This window comes from Microcebus murinus, chromosome 15 (genome assembly GCF_040939455.1).
Source record: "Microcebus murinus isolate Inina chromosome 15, M.murinus_Inina_mat1.0, whole genome shotgun sequence".
Classification (NCBI taxonomy): Eukaryota; Metazoa; Chordata; class Mammalia; order Primates; family Cheirogaleidae; genus Microcebus; species Microcebus murinus.
Genome location: NC_134118.1, coordinates 7,420,990 through 7,441,104, shown reverse-complemented (window position 1 = coordinate 7,441,104; position 20,115 = coordinate 7,420,990). Strand labels below are relative to the sequence as shown.

The 20,115-nt window shown below is 40.3% G+C and overlaps 1 long non-coding RNA gene across 1 annotated transcript in view; it reads right to left on the bottom strand.

Moving 5' to 3' along the window:
- LOC142876394 (uncharacterized) overlaps window positions 1–19,841 on the bottom strand; it is a 39,448-nt gene extending 19,607 nt beyond the window's left edge. The window contains exons 1-3 of the long non-coding RNA XR_012923292.1: window positions 19,716–19,841; window positions 19,357–19,424; window positions 414–879 (exon numbers count right to left, since the gene is read on the bottom strand). This is a non-coding gene — a long non-coding RNA (uncharacterized LOC142876394). The remainder of the gene's footprint in view (window positions 1–413; window positions 880–19,356; window positions 19,425–19,715) is intronic.
- Window positions 19,842–20,115: the final 274 nt, after the last annotated feature.

Here is a 20,115-nt window from a genome sequence, read left to right as displayed (position 1 = left end):
TTATACTCCAACTCTTTCTCTCTCGGTACCTCTCATTAGGCCTTTCCCAAATCCACATGTACCATACAGTCTTACACTGGGCTATGGGTTCAACCGGAATGATTCTTTAGGTTGTGGATCAACATACTTCAGAGCCCCAACTGAGTCCTTGTCCCCTCTAAGCCTCACATTTTGCACTACAGTGTACTGCCTTCTTAAATGTATGCTGCAAACTAGCAGAATTATACTAGGCAGCTGACATATACTTAGCACAGAATTATTTTCTTAACTGCGAGCTTAAATTCCTAAGACAATAATTCCTCATACGCATATGCGGAGGCAAGAATTAAAAAGTCAGATCACCCCTCTTTAGCATTTAACATCACTCAGTGCTGAGGTTTTAACAGTGGAACAACAGCACCAGGACACAGTACCTCATCATCCGAATCCCAAGGTGATTCTTCATCTTCCTTTGGTCCAGATCTTAACAAGCACCTCTTATCTGTAAAATGTCATTCATGAGAATACGTTTCACTGTGTATTCGAAATACATGTACAAGTTTCTTGCCATTCATTTTTATATCAATGAAATAAAAATAACAAAAAATTGTTTCAGCTTTGATGGAGTTTAAAGAACAAAAATAGGTACTATGAAGGAAAACAGCAAAAGAATAATATTTAAAAGAAATGGTTGTTACATTTGGATCCACATACTTTAACTGGTGTCTTTGTAACAGCATTTAGGTGTGGGAAACTTTCAATGATATTCGCTAACTTACCAATTGTGCTATTTTCGTGCATTACAGTAAAATTGATATTATTTTTTTGCTCTCGTGGAGCATTTTCAATAACACCAATACCATTTTCCTTTTCTGCAGTTGCTGGCTTTGCTATCTCCTCCTGTAAAAAAAAAAAGGAAAAAAATCCCACTTCAGAACACATTGTATTTATTTACTCATTGATCCACTCTCTCAGTCAGACAATAAACATTTACTGTGTCAGCCAAATCATGGGCACTATTGTGGGACAAAGCACAACATATAAATCCAAGGCAGATTCCTCCCAATATTCAAGCAGGAGATTAGATGTATGGAAACAAATAAGTAGAGAAAGGGATAAGTCATCAGGTGTACAAATAAACTGCATAAAGTACAGTAAGGGCACGAGGAGAGAACAGTCCATTCTCACTGGGAAACTCCAAAAATGTTACAAAGATAGGACTGGATATTGAAAGGCAGACAAAGTACACACAGAAGGTGTGAAGAATTTCTAGACATGCAGGATGGCAAATAGGGGAAGCAAAATGATGTGGTAAAACGGCAAAACAGCTAACGGAACCAGGATGGAGAGTGAAAACGGGAGGATCTGTGAGAACCACACCAAACATGTGCCTTCCTAGAACATGACCTGTGTCCTCAGGCAATGGTGATCCTCTAAATGAGGAGATGACTTAGATCTTCACAAATATAGTTTAAAAAGGTCACCCAGGCAGCAATGTAAAGATAAATGAACTTAACGACAGTGGGGTGGTGGGGTAACCAGAAGAGAATACTCCGATATTATAAGTCAGAGAGTGAGTTAGCGTAATGAGATATGAAAAATGGTAAGCAGGTAGAAGATGCAGAACTTGGCAAATGACAGAACTGGTGATTGGAGGGAGGACTGGAGAGCTGGACTGTTACTGCTTTAATCATCACTGCTATTTATTAGGGATTATTAACTAGGGTGAAGTAGCCAGATATTAGAGTATATTGTGGAGAGTCAGGAAGACTCAGAGAAGGTTCAAGGACAGCTTCACTTGGCTATGTATGCAATTAGAGGCACCCAGGGGACGTGATGCACAAGACAGAGCTGGGTGAATAAATTCTGAATAGGAGTCCGTATCTTCACTCAGGAAAATTATATGGAGTTAAGGTAAATATTTGAAAAATATGCTAAAGTGATAGAATACAATAATGTAAACAAACAACTCACAAATTCTAACATAAGGAGAGGAGGGAAATATAATACCACATGCAATTTTTCAATTACATAACTCAGTACCTGTCTCAAGGATATAAAATATATTTATATATATATATGTAAATATTTGCTTACAGATAATTGCCAGGATATGCAATTTATTTTATTTTATTTTTATTTATTTACTTACTTCTTTTTATATTTTTGTATTTTAGCATATTAGGGGGTACAAGTGTTAAGGTTACATATATTACCCATGCCCCCACCCCCTCAAGTAGGAGCTTCAAGTGTGTCCATCCCCCAAACGTTGCACATCTTACTCGTCATGGTTGTATATACCCATTCCCTCCTCACCCCATCTTCCCGACACCCAATAAATGTTGTTCCTATGTGTCCACTTAGGTGTTGATCCGTTAACACCAATTTGCTGGTGAGTACATGTGGTGCTGGTTTTTCCATTCTTGAGATACTTCACTTAGTAGAATGGGTTCCAGCTCTGTCCAAGAATATATAAGAGGTGCTATTTCACCATTGTTTCTTAAATCTGAGTAGTACTCCACGGTATACATATACCACATTTTATTAATCCACTCATGAATTGATGGGCATTTGGGTTGTTTCCACAGCTTTGCAATTGGGAATTGCGCTGCTATAAACATTCGAGTGCAGGTGTCTTTTTCATAAAGTGACTTTTGATCTTTTGAGTAGATGCCCAGTAGTGGAATTGCTGGATTAAATGGTAGATCTACTTTTATCGCTTTGAGGTATCACCATATTGCTTTCCACACAGGTTGGACTAGTTTTCAGTCCAACCAGCAGTGTAGGAGTGTTCCTCTGCATCCACACCAGCATTTGTTGTTTGGGGACTTTATGATAAAGGCCATTCTCACTGGAGTTAAGTGATACCTCATTGTGGTTTTGATTTGCATTTCCCTGATGATTAGAGATGTTGAACATTTTTTCATATATTTGTTGGTCATTATTCTGTCTTCTTTTGAGAAGTTTCTGTTCATGTCCTTTGCCCATTTTTTGATAGGGTTGTTTGATTTTTTTCTTGCTGATTTTCCTGAGTTCTAAATAGATTGTAGTTATCAGCCCTTTATCAGATGTGTAGCTTGCAAATTTTTCTCCCATTCTGTGGGTTGTCTGTTTGCTCTCTTGACAGTTTCTTTGGCTGTGCAGAAGCTTTTTGATTTGATTTGGTCCCATTTGTTTATTTTTGTTCCTGTTGTGATTGCCTTTGGGGTCTTCTTCATAAATTCTTTGCCTAGGCCAGTGTCTACAAGAATGTTTCCAACGTTATCCTCAAGAATTCTAATAGTTTCACACCTAAGGTTCAAGTTTATTACCCAGCATGAGTTGATTTTTGTGAGAGGTGAAAGGTGTGGGTCTTGTTTCAGTCTTCTACATGTGGCTATCCAGTTTCCCCAGCACCATTTATTGAATAAGGATTGTTTTTCCCCATTGTATGGTTTTGTCTGCTTTGTCGAAGATTAGTTGGCTATATGAGGATGGTTTTATATCTGGGTTCTCTGTTCTGTTCCACTGGTCAATGTCCTTGTTCTTGTGCCTGTGCCAAGCTGCTTTAATGACTATAGCCTTGTAGTCTAGTTTGAAGTCTGGTAAATTGATACCTCCTATTTTGTTTTTGTTGCCTAGGATTGATTTTGCTATACGGGGTCTTCTCTGGTTCCATATGAAGTGTAAAATTATTTTTTCTATATATGCGAAAAACGATGATGGTATTTTGATAGGGATTGCATTGACTCTGTAGGTCACTTTGGGTAGTATAGACATTTTAACAATGTTGATTCTGCCAACCCCTGAGCATGATAAATTCTTCCATCTGTTTATGTCCTCTGCTATATCCTTCCTCAGTGTTTCATAGTTCTCCCTCTAGAGGTCTTTTACCTCCCTACTTAAATATTTTCCAAGGTACTTTATTTTGTTTGTTGCTATTTTGAAGGGAATTGAGTCTTGGATTTGGTTCTCACTTTTACTATTGTTGGCATATATGAATGCCTCTGATTTCTGTATATTGATTTTGTATCCTGAGACTTTACCAATTTCATTTATCAGATCAAAGAGTCTCATGGATGAATCCTTGGGGTTTTCTAGGTAAAATATCATGTCATCAGCAAAGGGTGAGTGTTTGACCTTTTCTGCTCCCATTTGGACGTCCTTAATTCCACTCTCTTGTCTGATTGCTATAGCGAAGACTTCCAACACTATGTTGAACAGAAGTGGACATAGTGGACAACCTTATCTTTTTCCAGTTCTAAGCGGGAATGCTTTCAATTTTTCCCCATTCATTATGATATAGGCTGTGGGTTTGTCATATATGCTTTGTATCATTTCTAGGTAAGCCCCGTCTATGCCTATTTTGTTGAGCGTTCTTATCATAAAAGGGTGTTGAATTTTGTCAAATGCCTTTTCTGAGTCTATTGAGAGGATCATATGGTCTTTGTTTTTGCTTCTGTTTATATGGTGAATTACATTTATAGATTTGCATATGTTGAACCATCCCTGTATCCCTGGGATGAAGCCCACTTGGTTGTGTTGGATTATTTTCTTGACAAGCACCTAGATTCAATTGACTAGGATTTTGTTGAGAATTTTTGCATCTATATTCATAATGCATATTGGTCTGTAGTTTCCTTTTTTTGTTGCATCCTTTCCTGGTTTTGGTATCAGGGTTATGTTCGCTTCATAAAATGTGTTGGGGAGAATTCCATCCTTCTCGATGTTGTGGAATAATTTCTGCAGGATAGGCTCCAGTTCTTCTTTGTAAGTGTGGTAAAATTCGGGTGTGAAATCATCTGGTCCAGGACTTTTCTTTTTAGGAAGGTTTTTATTGCTGTTTCAATTTCAGTACTTGATATTGGTCTGTTCAGGAATTCTATTTCTTCCTGGTTGAGCCTAGGGAGGCTGCGTGTTTCTAGAAATTTGTCCAATTCCTCTACATTTTCCAGTTTGTGTGCATAGAGGTTTTTGTATTTATTCATAAATTTTATCTTGTAGCTCTGTGGCATGAGTTGTAATTTCTCCTTTATTGTTCCTGATGGAGCTTATTAGAGATTTTTCTTTTCTGCTTTTCATTAGTCTAGTCAAGGGTGTGTCAATTTTTTTATTTTTTCAAGGAACCAACTTTTTTTTTTATTAATCTTCCGTATAGTTTCCCTGTTGTCAATTTTATTTAGTTCTGATTTGATCTTAATGATTTCACTTCTTCTGCTGGGTTTGGGGTTGGTCTGTTCTTCTTTTTCAAGCTCTTTGAGACGATTCATTAGGTTGTCTATTTGTGATCTTTTCCACTTTTGGATATAGGCATTTATTGAAATAAACTTTCCTCTCAGGGGTGCTTTAGCTGTGTCCCACAGGTTTTGGTAACTTGTGTCACCTTTGTCGTTTAGTTCAAAGAATCTTCTGATTTTCATCTTGGTTTCCTTGTTTATGAAGTGATCATCCATCAGAAGGTTGTTTAGTTTCCATGGCCTTGTGTAGAAATTAGGACTCCTGTTTGGATTGATTTCTGCATTTATTCCATTGTGGTCTGAAAAGATACATGCTATAATTTCTATTTTTTTAAATTGTTTGAGACATGCTTTGTGTCCTAGGATATGGTCAATCTTAGAGAATGACCCAAGAGCTGATGAGAAGAACATATACTCAGTGGTTTTGGGGTGGAATGTCCTGTAAATGTCAGTCAGGCCCATTTGTTCTAGAGTTCTGTTTAAGTCCATTATTTCTTTGTTGATTTCCTGTTTGGAGAATCTGTCCTGCGCTGTCAGTGGGGTGTTAAAGTCTCCAACTATTATGGTGTTGCTGTTTATCCATTTGTTTAGATCAAGTAGAGTTTTCTTTATGAATCTGGGTGCACCAAGGTTGGGTGCATATATATTTAGGATTGTTATGTCTTCTTGTTGAACTGTACCCTTCACCATTATATAGTGACCCTCTTTGTCTTGTATTACTTTTGTTGATTTAAAAACTAGGTTATCTGTAATCAGCACCGCCACGCCAGCTTTCTTTTGGCTTCTGTTTGCTTGAAGTATTGTTCTCCCCACCTTTACCTTTAGTCTAATTGCATCCTTGCAGGTTAGATGTGTTTCCTGAAGGCAGCAGATACTTGGCTTGTGTTTTCTTATCCATTCATCCAGCCTATGTCTCTTTAGTGGGGGTTCAAGCCATTCATATTTATGAAGAGAATTGATAGGTGGGACAGATTTCTGTTCATTATGCTGGGTTGAACTTTGTTGCTTTCTTTTTCCTCTTGAGCTATTGTGGTATCTGGGCTTTGATCTTTAGCTTTGAGAAGATTTACATTCGTGAGTGTTTATTGTTCTGAGCCATGAGTCACACTGTTTTGAGTACTTCTTGAAGGGCTGGGCTTGTCTTGGTGAATTCCCACAGTTTTTGCTTATCTCAGAATGTCTTTATTTCTCCTTTGTATACAACACTTAGTTTTGCAGGGAATAAGATTCAAGGCTGGGCATTGTTCTGTTTCTGAAGAGTGAGAATGGGGCCCCAGTCACTCCTTGCTTATAAAGTCTCAGTAGAGAAGTCTAGTGTTATTCCGACTGGCTTTCCTTTATATGTTATTTGCTTCTCGCATCTTACAGCTCATAGAAGGGCCTCTTTAGTTGATACTTTGGTCAGTCTGATGACTGCATGTCGTGATGTCTTCCTGTTTGCATTGAATCTCCTAGGGGTCCTTTGAGCTACTTCAACTTGTATCTGGAGATTTTTAGCAAGGCCTGGGAAATTTTCCTCTATTAGATCTTCAAATAGCTTGTCCACCCTTGAGTGTTTTCTTCTTCCCCTTCTGGTAACCCTATGACATTCATATTAGGTTTCTTCACATAATCACACATCTCTTGTCGGCTTTGCTCTTTTCTCTTGTTTCTCTGGTCTATCTCTGTGACTGATTTATTTGATTGGAAGGTGTTATTTTCAATCTGTGAGATTCTTTCTTCTGTTTGATCTACCCTGTTCTTGACGCTTTCCACTGTGTTTTTTAGTTCCCTTAATTGATTCCTCAATTCCAGTAATGAGGTTAAACTTTTCTTCATTGTTTCAACTTTTTTAGTGAATTTTTGTTCCAGGTCCTGGAGGCTTTTTGTGTTTTCTTTGTGTTGGTTATGAAGTTGTTCTTGCAGGTCATTGAATTTTCTTACGAACCACATTCAAAATTCCTCTTCTGTCATTTTGTTGGCCTGGTTTTCGTTGATGTCCATTTCTAAGGGGCTGGTGTTCCTCTTTGGAGGTGTGGTTTCGGTTTGGTTCTTCATATTTCCGGAGTTCCTTTGCTGATTTCTTCCCATCTGGATCAGTTGTTGCTTCTTTACTTTAGGTTTTCATTTGGGTATTGACATGCCTTGTTTAGTCTCTGAGCCTGCAGGTGGTGTTTGTGATGAGATTCGACCACTCCCTGTATGATGTGTCAGTAGGTGCTGTGAAAAGAGTGTGCAGAATGTCCTCCCTGTCAGTCGGTGACACTTGCTTGGAAGAACGGGCTACACTGTTGCTATTGGGTCTTGTATCCAGTTCTTGCTTGTTTGGAGAGGCACTCTAATGCCTCTGGTGGTGGGTGGGGCCCTGGAACTTCCATGTGTGTCCTTTTATTCCCTTCAGTGAGGGCTGGTCTAGGAGTGAGTCTGGGTGGTGCTGTGTTGGGCAAGCTTGCCCTCAGGCACCACCAATGCAGTTAGCAGGGGTCAAAGTTCTGTTCTATGCTTTAGGGATAAGCTGTCAGGGAGGGGCTGGAATGGCCCTGGTCAGTCAGAAAGTCTGTGTGTGTGGGTGGGGCTGTCTGAGACCCGCAGTCTTGAGCAGGCCTCTCTCCTTTCCACCCTCCCTAACTCCACGGCTACTCCTGGCCCTCTGCAAGCAGGCCATACCTCATGCATCCAGGCCTCCCTTGGCTGTGATTCTGGCCGGGAGGTTTCCTGTGCAGGATCGCTGCCTGGGCTGGGAGTACGGCCCCCCTTAGGGAGGAGGGTTGCCCTCAAATATGCTTATATGCCCCTGAAGCATATAAAACTCAGTAGGCTGTTCACGAATATCCCTTCTGTGCCCCAGGCAATGCAAGACCTGGGTGCATGGGATCTGGTCTGCAGGTCTGACCTCTGGGCCCTGGAGTTGAATCCCTAACCCTACACTAGGGAGAGGAGTGCCAGTCCCAATTCACCCATGGGGAGTCCAAGCTGGGTTGATGTCTCTCAGTCTCAGGGTCTGCCCTGTTTTCCTGGGATCACTGGGCCAGCAGCACCTGGGAGGGCTGGTGGGTAGGGAGCTCACCATCTGAGTTCCCCTCAGTTAGCTGTAGGGCCCCAAAAGGGAAGCCCCGTTCCCTGGAGATGCCTTCAGCTGGAGTCTATATTCTCTCTCTCAGCAGCATGGTTAGGGTCGGGGGAGGAGAGAATGAGGCAATATGGCGCCTGCCACGTGGCTCCAGTCTGTGCACAGGGTTATGCCCCGCGGGAGTTGGGGGCCTGGTTCTGCATCCACTATGGGCTTACTGCTCACTGGCAGTGGCCATCTCTGGGCTGGTGTCCGCAACTCTCTCCTCCCGCTGGGGAGCCTACCAGGTGTCCAAGATGCCAGGAAGGGGATAGTTAACTGCTCCACCTACCCTTGCTGCTGGTCTCCAGGCTATTCAAGAGGTCTCTGCTTCCAGTTCTCCTCCGCTACCTCCTCCCGTAGAGTCTCCCAGGGTCTCAGGTACCTCCCTTTCTGACCCTCCCCCACGATGTATGCTTGTCTGCTTGCTTCTTTCTTCTGATTTCTCCTAGAATCTGTCTTTTCTGCAGAGACACTCTGTCTGGTGGTGTTTCTCGTCCTCCATCTTGATTAATCCCCCCCCCCCAGGATATGCAATTTTAAATGCAATCAAATGGTTGAATTCTAAAACACTGATTCAAAATACCAATTCAAGAGGATTCCTTGGCAAAAATTATCTTCAAAGTTTTAAACTGTAGAAGACCTCCTTCTCCATTTGTGTGCTTACAGAATTAGGAGGCATGTTTAAATACTACTATAATGTATGAAGGAAACATGAAACCCTATGTTGAATTTCACATGGTTTTTCTTCTGCCCAGGTAAAGGACATAATAATAGCTCTAATATTCTCTTTATGCAAGATAGGCTATCAGTTAAGAATCAGAGAGAGCATCTGGTATCAAGAAAATAAAGCCATGATTATTCTAGTTGGAGATTTAAAATCTTCAGACACATCTATGATTGTCAAACAGAACCCAATATTCGGAGGAAGACAGAGGAATTCGACTGAAATGTCAAACGTGCAGAATTTCTGAGGTTTAGAGCAGAATCACTCTAAGGGCCAAGTGGAACAACTATGAATACTAAAGTCCATAAAGCTTCCTGAGAATAATATAAAGGGTACCCTTTGCAGGAGATATTTTTAAACGTAAGAAATCATCATCCAGAGATGATTTTGTATACTCTACTGGAAACCATACCTTCAGCATGTTTGTATGATAAATGGTAGTTTATGTAAGCAAGCAAGCACCAATCTTGTTTAAGGTCACACTGCCTGTATATACAGGCAGCCATTACCTACACATATTATTACCACAAGACAAATCAGAATAACTCCAGAAAGAAGTAATCGCTACGGACTAGAATGAATATAAACTGAAAAAAGATGGCGGATGAGAAACACCGCCAGACAGAGTGTCTCTGCAGAAAAGATAGATTCTAGCAGAAATCAGAAGAAAGAAGCAAGAAGACGAGCCTACATCAGATGAGGGTCGGAAGGAGGAGTACCTGAGACCACGGGAGACTCCACGGGAGGAGGTCACAGAGGAGAACTGGAAGCTGGGATTGCCGGAGCAGCCCGGAGACCAGTGGAAAGTATCAGCCATTTCCCCTCCACTGCATCCCGGACTGCTGGTGGGTTCCCCAGCAAGTGGAGAGACCTGCGGACACCAGCCCAGAGACGGCCGCTGCCATTGAGCGGTAAGCCAGTGGCGGACTCGGCACCAGGCTCCCAACTCCCTCGGGGCACCTGCGTGTGCACAGACCTGAGCCGCGGGGCAGACGCCATATTGCCTCCTCCTCCTCTCCCCCGACCCTACCCGCGGCTGCCCAAAGAGACAGAGAGACAATATAGCCACCAGCTGGAGGCACCTACAGGGAACGGGACCTTCCCTTTTGGGGCCCTAAAGATGACTAAGGGGAACTCAGACTGTGAGCTCCCTACCTGCCGGCCCTCCCAGGTGCTGCTGGCATGGTGATCCCAGGAGAATGGGGCAGACTCTGAGGCTGAGAGACATAGACGCAGCTTGGGCTCCCTGTGGGTGAATTGGGACTGGCACTGCTCTCCCTGGTGGGGATATAGTTTGAACTCTGGGACGCAAAGGTCAGACCTGCAGACCACATCCCGTACACCAAGGCCTCGCATTGCCTGGGGCACAAAAGGGATATTTGTGAACAAACTACTGCGGTGTGTGTGCCTTCAGGGGCAGATCAGCATCCTAGAGGGCAACCCTCCCCAGAAGGGAGGCCCTGCACCCAGCCCAGGTGGCATTCCCGTGTAGGGAACCTCCCCACAGGTAGCACAGCCAGGGGAGGAGTGGTGGCATGTGGTCTGGCCTGCTGGCAGAGGCCCAGAAGTAGCTGCGGAGTTGGGGACGGTGGAAAGAAGCCAGCCCCGCTCCAGACTGTGGGTCTCAGACAGCCCCATCCCCACAAGCAGACTCTCTGACTGAGCTGGGCCATTCCAGCCCCGACCTGAAAGCTTTGCCTGGAAGCAGAGAACAGAACTTTGACCCCTGCTAACGACATTGGTGTTGCCTGAGGGCAGGCTTACCCAACCAAGCTCCGCCCAGACTCTCTCCTAGACTAGCCCTCACTGAAGGGGATAAGAGGACACATCTGGAAGTCCCAGGGCCCCACCCACCACCTGAGACACTAGAGTTCTCTCTACAGGAACAAAAGCTGATAACAGGGCATAAAAACAACAGCGTAGCCTGTTCCTCCAAACAAGCGCCACCTACTGACAGGGAGAGCATCCTGCACACCCTTATCAGGACAGGGAGTGGACAAATCTCACCCACAGACACCACCTAACGCCTCAGAAACTAAACAAGGCTTGTGAATACCCAAACAAAAACCTAAAGAAAAGAAACAACAACTGATCGATATGAGAAGAAATCAGTGAAGGAACTCAGGAAATAAGAAAAAACAAATGGAAAACTCTCCCCCAAAGAGGAGCCCCAGCCCCCTAGAAACGGGCACCAACCAAAATCAGGCAACCAAAATGACAGAAGAGGAATTTCATCTGTGGATCATAAGAACACTCATTGAGCTGCAACAACAACTCAATAACCAACACAAAGAAACCACAAAAAGCCTCCAGAATCTGGAAAAAGAAAAGGAAACAATGAAAAAAAGTTTAACCGAACTCCTGGAAATGAAGAATCAATTCAAGGAGCCACAAAATACAGTGGAAAGTCTCAAGAACAGAGTAGATCAAACAGAAGAAAGAATCTCAGAGCTTGAAGATAACACCCTCCAATTAAATAAATCAGTCACAGAAATAGAGCAGAGAAACAAAAGAAAAGAGCAAAGCCTACAAGAGCTGTGGGATTATGTGAAGAAACCTAACGTGAGGGTCATAGAGTTACCAGAAGGGGAAGAAGATAACACTCAAGGGTTGGACAAGCTGTTTGAAGATATAATAGAGGAAAATTTCCCAGGCCTTGCTCAAAATATTGAAATACAAGTTCAAGAAGCTCAGAGGACCCCTGGGAGATTCAATGCAAACAGGAAGACGTCACGACATGCAGTCATCAGATTGACAAATCAACTAAAGAGGCCCTTCTAAGAGCTGTAAGACAAAAGAAGTAAGTAACATACAAGGGAAAGCCAATTCAAATAATACCAGACTACTCTAATGAGACTTTACAAGCAAGGAGAGACTGGGGCCCCATTCTCACTCTTTTGAAACAAAACAATGCCCAGCCTAGAATATTATTCCCTGCAAAACTAAGCTTCGTATATGAAGGAGAAATAAAGACATTCTCAGACAAGCAAAGGCTCAGAGAATTCACCAAGACAAGACCAGCCCTACAGGAAGTACTTAAAACAGCGTTACGCACAGAACATCATAATAATAACCCACGAATATAAAAACAACCAAAACCCAAAGATATTAAAGGCCAGATATTACAATGGCTCAAGACAGAAATCATAGCAACAACATCCAACCCAACAGAATGAACAGTAATCTACCTTACCTATCAGATCTCTCAATAAATGTGAATGGCTTAAACTCTCCACTCAAGAGACATAGGCTGGCTGAATGGATAAGAAAATACAGGCCAAGTATATGCTGTCTTCAGGAAACACATCTAACCTGCAAGGATGCATATAGACTAAAAGTAAAAGGGTGGAGATCAATATTCCAAGCAAATAGAAGCCAAAAGAAGGTTGGTGTGGCAGTTCTAATTTCAGACGATTTAGTTTTTAAACCAACAAAAGTAGTGAAAGACAAAGAGGGTCATTATATACAGGTGAAGGGCACAGTTCAACAAGAAGAGATAACAATTTTAAATATATATGCACCCAACTTAGGTGCACCCAGTTTCATAAAGCAAACCTTACTGGAGCTAAGCAAATGGATTAATAGCAACTCCATAATCACCGGAGATTTCAACACCCCACTGACAGCACGAGACAGATCCTCCAAACAGAAAATTAATAAAGAAATAATGGACTTAAACAAAACTCTAGAACAATTGGGTCTGACTGACAATTACAGAACATTCTACCCACAATCCACTGAATATACGTTCTTCTCATCAGCACAAGGGACATTCTCTAAGATTGACCATATCCTAAGACACAAAGTAAACCTCAAGAAATTTAAAAAAATAGAAATCATACCATGTATCTTCTCAGATCACAGTGGAATAAAAGTAGAAATCAACCGTAACAGAAACTCACATTTCTATGCAAAAACGTGGAAATTAAACAGCCTGCTACTAAATGATTACTTCATAAATGAAGAAATCAAGATGGAAATAAAAAAATTCTATGAAGAATGGAGAGACAAGTTATCAAATCCTCTGGGACACAGCTAAAGCAGTTCTGAGAGGAAAGTTTATCTCCATAAATGCCTATAACCAAAAGTCAAAAAGATCACGAATAGACAATCTAATGAAACGACTCAAAGAGCTGGAAAAAGAAGAACAGACCAGCCCCAAACTCAGGAGAAGAAGTGAAATCAACAAGATCAAATCAGAACTAAACGAAATTGAAAATAGGTAAGCTATTCAGGAGATTAACAAAACAAAAAGTTAGTTCTTTGAAAAAATAAACAAAATTGACACACCACTGGCTAAGCTAACCAAAAACCAGAAAAGAGAAATCTCTAATAAGCTCCATCAGAAACAAAAAAGGAGATATCACAACTGATCCCAAAGAGATACAAGATATAATTTATGAATACTACAAAAATCTTTATGCACACAAATTGGAAAATGTGGAGGAAATGGACAAATTTCTAGAAACACATAGCCTCCCTAGGCTCAATCAGGAAGAAATAGATTCCCTGAACAGACCAATCTCAACTGCTGAAATAGAAACAACAATTAAAAATCTCCCTAAAAAGAAAAGTCCTGATCCAGATGGAATCACACCCGAATTTTACCACACTTACAAAGAAGAACTAGTACCTATCTTGCAGAAAATATTCCACAACATCCAGAAGAACAGAAACCTCCCTGACACCTTTTATGAAGCAAATATTACTCTGATACCAAAACCAGGAAAGGATGCAACAAAAAAAGAAAGCTACAGACCAATATCCCTAATGAATATAAATGCAAAAATTTTCAACAAAATTCTAGCTAACCGAATCCAGACGCTTATAAAAGAATAATCCATCACGACCAAGTGGGCTTCATCCCAGGGATTCAGGGATGGTTCAACATACGTAAATCTATAAATGCAATTCACCACATAAACAGAAGCAATAACAAAGACCACATGATTCTTTCAATAGATGCAGAAAAAGCTTTTGAAAAAATTCAACACCCTTTCATGATACGAACACTTAAGAAAATAGGCATAGAAGGGACATACCTAAAAATGATACAAGCCATATATGACAGACCCATAGCCACCATCATACTGAATGGGGAAAAACTGAAAGCATTCCCACTTAGAACTGGAACCAGACAAGGCTGCCCACTATCTCCACTTCTATTCAACATAGGGCTGGAAGTCCTGGCTACAGCAATCAGACAGGAAAGTGGAATTAAAGGTATCCAAATAGGGGCAGAAGAGATCAAACTTTCACTATTTGCTGATGATATGATACTATATTTAGAAAACCCCAAAGATTCAACCAAGAAACTCCTGGAACTGATCGATGAATTTAGTAAAGTCTCAGGATACAAAATCAATACACAGAAATCAGAGGCATTCATATATGCCAACAACAATCAAATTGAGAACCAAATTAAAGATTCAATACCCTTCACAATAGCAACAAGAAATTAAAGTACCTAGGAGTATACTTAACCAAGGAGGTAAAAGACCTCTACAGGGAGAACTATGAAACACTGAGGAAGGAAATAGCAGAGGATGTAAACAGATGGAAATCCATACCATGCTCGTGGATCGGCAGACTCAACATCATTAAAATGTCTATACTACCCAAACTGATCTACAGATTCAATGCAATACCTATTAAAATCCCAACAGCATTCTTCACAGATATAGAAAAATTAATTTTACGCTTTGTATGGAACCAAAGAAGACCCTGAATATCAAGAGCAATTCTAGGCAACAAAAACAAAATGGGAGGTATTAATATGCCAGATATCAAACTATACTACAAAGCTGTAGTAATTAAAACAATCTGGTATTGGCACAAAAATAGGAATATTGACCAGTGGAACAGCTCTGAGAATCCTGATATAACACCATCCTCATATAGCCATCTAATCTTTGACAAAGCAGACAAAAACATATGCTGGGGAAAAGAATCCCTTTTCAATAAATGATGCTGGGAAAACTGGATAGCCACTTGTAGAAGGCTAAAGCAGGACCCACACCTTTCACCTCTCACAAAAATCAACTCACGCTGGATAACAGACTTAAACCTAAGGTATGAAACTATTAGAATTCTAGAGGAAAATGTTGGAAACACTCTCCTAGACATAGGCCTAGGCAAAGAGTTTATGAAGAAGTCCCCAAAGGCAATCAAAGCAGCAACAAAAATAAATAAATGGGTCATGATGAAACTACAAAGCTTCTGCACAGCCAAAGAAATAGTCATGAAAGTAAACAGACAACCTACAGAATGGGAGAAAATTTTTGCATCCTACGTATCTGATAAAGGGCTGATAACTAGAATATACTTAGAACTCACGAAAATCAGCAAGAAAAAATCAAATAACCCTATTAAAAAGTGGGCAAAGGACTTGAACAGAAACTTTTCTAAAGAAGACAGAAGAATGGCCAACAAGCATATGAAAAAATGCTCATCATCTCTAATCATCAGGGAAATGCAAATCAAAACTACAGTGAGATATCACTTAACTCCAGTGAGAATGGCCTTTATCAAAAAGTCTCCAAATAAGAAATGCTGGCGTGGATGCGGAGAGAGAGGAACACTCCTACACTGCTGGTGGGACTGCAAACTAGTTCAACCTCTGTGGAAAGCAATATGGAGATACCTTAAAGTGATACAAGTGAATCTACCATTTGATCCAGCAATCCCATTGCTGGGCATCTACCCAAATGATCCAATGACACTCTACAAAAAAGACACCTGCACTCGAATGTTTATACCAGCACAATTCATAATTGCAAGGCTGTGGAAACAGCTCAAGTGCCCATCAATCCAAGAATGGATTAATAAAATGTGGTATATGTATACCATGGAGTACTATTCAGCTCTAAGAAACAATGGTGATATAGTACATCTTATATTTTCCTGGTTAGAGCTGGAACCCATACTACTAAGTGAAGTATCCCAAGAATGGAAAAACAAGCACCAGATATATTCTCCAGCAAACTGGTATTAACTGAGTAGCACCTAAGTGGACACATAGGTACTACAGTAATAGGGTATTGGGGAAGGGGGAAGGGGGCGAGTATACATATACATAAGGAGTAAGATGTGCACTATCTGGGGGATGGTCATGCTGGAAACTCAGACTTGGGGAGGGGGAAGGCCATTTATTGAAACCTTAAAATCTGTTCCCCCACAATATGCTGAAAAAAAAAAAAGAATGAATATAAACTTAAAATAATTGGGTGATTTTTTTAATCCTCTTTCATTTCCACTGTTTTATGTAACTTTAGTGAACTGAAATATATAATAACTTTGAAAAATGATACAGATTAAATGATAAAAGAAATTATTATGTAATGATGTGAAACTATTTGGGCAATGAACACTATAAACTTTGTTCTCATAATAAAGGAAAAGATTGTCAAAAAAAAAAAAGAAGTAATCGCTGCATGTATTTTTCTAAGAGGGCTGCGGCTCAAAATTTCTGCCTTCATTTCATCAAAACAGATTGAGAACCGCCTTTATATAACCTCACGTTTTCCTTTTAATTAATAAAAAGATCCAATGAAAGGCTTATTTATTTCTCTCTCCTTATTTTCCAAAAGAACTAAAACAGCTGCCAAGATTATATCAAACAATAAGATAAATGACCTAGGTAAGTTATGGACAGGCCGAATGTTAAGTTAGAAACTGAAAGCAAGAAACAGAAGAGTCAAAACTTAATAATTGATTAAAAAATCTCACTAGCCTTAAAGAGATATCACCTTACATGATCTATGACACAGGTTTTACTCACCCCTCAATTCTCTGATTTACAGACCTACATCTTCTCAGGGGGAAAGGATTAGGAGAGCTCATACAGACATCTTCAAAACATCACTCCCCTTATTGCTAGTTCATTATTATGCAAACATTATGATATCCATTAGATTCTTTTCATAACAAGAATAACCTAGGACAAATATTTTCCCAGGTAGTTTACAGCATTCTTGAAATAAGTAACATTAAGGAACTTACATTAATTATGTGTTATATTTTGCAATGTGTTCACAGGATTTATATTTCCATGAAATTATCGCTTGTCTGGGAATATGTGGGAGTTTAGTTGGCAGTAGTACCTAATGAAAAAGGGTGGACCTTGCAGATACTTAAAGTCACTTCTCTTGTGTTTGTCAAAAAGCTAAAGACACATGATTGTATCCACTCAGGGCTTTACACAAAAGAGAGAAATAAATAGGAATAAACCCTCTTGGGCAATCATGGATGAATAAAATGCACACATAGCTACTAAATAGAAAGCTGTAACTAAATATGGAGACAGAGAGGGAATGAAAGGACAGACACTGAAGAAATGTCTTCTGCAAGAAAAATTTAAGTGGAAGTAAAAGCATTTCACAAGGTGGGGGAGCATGGAGAAACACACAAACAAAAAGAAGAGACATTCCCAGTCTATGGTTTATGAATATAAATCAAGGAAGAAAAGAAAAGACATTCAAAACAGTAGGATATGAAACAGACATTCATGTTCATAGCACATCTATAATAATGCTGTCTTCTACTCAACAGTTACTTTTTGTCTCCACTTCCATAGACTTTTACTCCTATAAAATGACACATTCAAGTAGTGAAACATGGTCACCTACCACTACCTGAAAGCTGAGTAAGAAAAATGGAAAGAAAAATATTCCATCGATTTCAGCCTTGAGGAAAAATGGGTAATCAAAATTCTAAACAGTCATGTGTGGCTTGTAATGACATGATCCATTAAAGATATCTTTAGAAACCCTCACTAGAAACAACATAGAGGGGATACAGGCAGAATAGCTGACTAGAGACATCTGGCACTAGATTTCAAGAGAAAGACCAGAAAGTTCTGGATGACAAGGCACACCCCAGGTGTCATTCTGAGGAAAGAGTGCTGGAACCCGCCACAGATCCCATGGGAAGACGTCACAGGGCAGAACAAGAAGGAGCAAGATTCTGCCAGACAGTGACCCACCCCAGAGGAATTGGAAGTCCCATGGAAAGGTAAGGTGGGGAGGTTAGCTTTCTTCCACTCACACCGCTAGCAATCTGCAGGCTCTCAAACTGTCAGACAGCTTCTCTACCCTCCAGAACCTAAGCGCTGCTGTCCTCAGGGAACTGGGAGCTTCTCCAGCACAGAGCACAAGGCTGCTGGCACCCTGGAGGTCCTTCTCCCTCACCACAGCACGGATCCCATTTGGTGGCCACAATACTGCTTTTGCACCCATTGTGTAACTTTGTCCTCCTCAGGGAGCTTTGGCCCTTTAGTTTTTCATTTCACTGGAATGAACACAAACATTCTGCACAGTCCAGTCAGACTGCAGCAGCCACAGGGGACCAGTGAATCCTTGGAGACCTGAGCGATCTCATAGCTGGCACATTCTGGGCAAGTTGCCTACATCTGAGAGGATAGCACTGAATCCCAGAAGGGCTCTTTGGGACATAGGGTTCAAGAATAACAGGTCTCATTCTTTTAGACTCTTCTCTCCTTGCTGCTCCTTCCTCTTCCGTCCACCACTGCTGGCACAGCCCTGTCAGTGCCTGCAGATTCCATGCCTATTGTAATCAGTGATATAACCAGAATACTAACATGTCATCTGACATCTGCTCTGTCCTGGTACCACTGTGCAGCAGCTGCTTCTATCTAAAAGGCCCTGCAAATCTCTTTCCACAGTTGTTCCCTTACTATACATTGTTCTACCTACCCTTGTGAAAGCACAGCAGCCACAAATATATTCAGTGCATTTTATTTTTGAAAACAAATTCTACTCATCAAAATATCACTAAATAGAATTGTTGGTATTATACTCTTACATATTTACTATTCCCATACTTCTCCATGTCTTGTTTCCTCAACATCTTTACTTGACAATAGAAATATATTAAAATCTTCAGGTTTTAGGCACTATCATTTTTAGTTCCAGCTTGCTAAAAATTATAGTCCAAATTGTTTCTTTTTGAATTTCATTAGACCTTTGACAAGTCAAGTTGTACCACACAATTTTACATTTGGCCACAGGTTGACCCGCAATAATTCTTGAGCTTGTAGGTCAACATACTTCACAGCCAAAATTGATTCTTTCTCACTTCTAAGCCTTATTTTTTACACTACACTTTAATGGTTTCTTAAACAAATGCAGCAAACTAGCAGAATTACACTATACAGCTGTAATATACTTAGCACACAATTATTTTCCTAACTACAAGCTAAAAATTGTAAGACAATAATTCCTTATATGCATATGCACAGGTCAGAACGTTACATCAGACCGTCCCTTTTTCGGTTTTAACATCACCCAATGCTTAGGTTTTAACAGCACAACAACAATACACAGTACCTCTTCATCTGAATCCCAAGGTGATTCTTCATCTTCCTTTTGTGGAGAGCCTAATGCCGACATCTTATCTGTAAAATGTCATTCACAGAGTCATTTATGAGAACATGTTTTACTGTATATTTCAAATACATACACAAGTCTATTGCCATTCATTTTTTATTTCCATCTAATAATTAATAGCAAAAAGTATTTCAGGATTGATGCAGAATAAAGAACAAAAGATAAGTTGTATGAAAGAAAACAGGAAATGAAAAATAATTAAAGGAAATGGTCGCGACATTTGGAACCACATACTTTAACTGGTGTCTTTGTAACAGTATTTAGGCATGGAAAAATCTCAGAAATATTGGCTAACTTACCACTTATGCTATTTTTGTACAGTACAGTAAAATTGACATAATTTTTTTGCTCTTGTGAAGCATTTTCAATAATGCCAATACCATTTTCCTTTTTTGCAGTGCCTGGCTTTGCTCTCTCCTCCTATAAAAAACAAAAATGACTTCAGAACACATTGTATGTATTCTCACTCACTGACCCACTCAGTCAGTGAGACAATAAACATTTACTGGGTCTGCCAAATCAAGGGCAATATTGTGGGAGAAACAGAGAAAGGAGGACCCAATATTCATAGGAAGACAGAAGAAACAGACTGAAGTGTAAAGGATTTCTGAGTTTAAGAGATGAATCAATCCATGGGCCAGGTCAAAAAACTATAAATAGTAAAGTTCATAAAGCTTCCTGAGAATAATTTAAAGGGTC